Genomic DNA, 1,105 nt, shown 5'->3' with positions numbered 1-1,105 from the left:
GATATCTTCACAAAACCCCTCGATGAGACTAGATTTTGCTTTCTTAGGAGTGAATTAAATATCTTGGATTCTCGTAACTTAACATGAAAACGGACACAAAGATTGCTTGATTCACTATTCTTTGTTTGATAGGTTTAAAGCTTAGTGATGATCATTCCAAAATTTGTGAAAATGTTAAAATTAAAATGAGTTTTAGTGTTAAAAACGTTTTAAAATTTTCACTCGAAGCTCAACTGGCTTGGCCAGCTAAACTTTCTAGTTCAGCTAGAGGAGACCAGCTGAACTTCAGCTAGACTGGTTTTAACCAGAAAAAACCAGGACTTTCCTGGCCAAAACCGGTTGAACCGGTATGGGGGACCGGTTGAACCGGTCTGGTTCAGTCTGACCGGTCAGTCTGACCGATTCTGTCTGCGCTGACCGCTTTTTCAGACTGTGACAGCCCTGTTTGCAGCGCCTTTTTTAGACTGCGCAGCATCTTTTCAGGCGTCAGATCACCCCTTTTCAGCTTTTACTTTTTACAGAATCTACAGCTTTAATTTATGTCGCGTCAGACACTTTTTCCTGTCGTGTCAGTCACTTTTTCGCGCCTTTTCAGACTGCGTCAGGAACTGTTCACTTTTCAGACTTGTCAGCTATCACTTTTTGTAGATGCGTCAGAATTTTTTTTGGCTTTATTCCCTTGACCGATTCTGGTCAACAGACCATTCTGCTCAATAGCGGTTGAACCGGTCTGGGGGCGATTGAACCAGTCCCTGGTGACCAGTTCAGCTGCCTATTTATATGCCCCCCTCTCTTCCCTCACTCACAAACGTTCAAGACTTAGTCTTTCAGCCTTGTTTGAGCCCCCTCACTCACTCACCTCAACCGGTCCAACTTCTCAAAGCCTCTCCAAACATGGTGCGTCACCGCAACCCATCCATGATAGAATTCAGCAGCGACTCTGATGAGATTCAGGAGGAATCACCGGTTCCCTCTCCTCTGCCTCGTCGCTCCCTCTCTAAGAGAGGACGCGACTCTGGTCGGATGGAAGGAGAGGGATCCTCTATGCCCTCGCAGCCTGCTCGCGGGAGGCGCCAAAAGGTTGGCGCCACTCGTCCTCGTCGCA

Source organism: Zea mays, chromosome 1 (assembly GCF_902167145.1).
Source record: "Zea mays cultivar B73 chromosome 1, Zm-B73-REFERENCE-NAM-5.0, whole genome shotgun sequence".
Taxonomy (NCBI): domain Eukaryota; kingdom Viridiplantae; phylum Streptophyta; class Magnoliopsida; order Poales; family Poaceae; genus Zea; species Zea mays.
The sequence above is the reverse complement of the archived record's forward strand: the minus strand, read 5'-3'. Positions refer to the sequence as shown.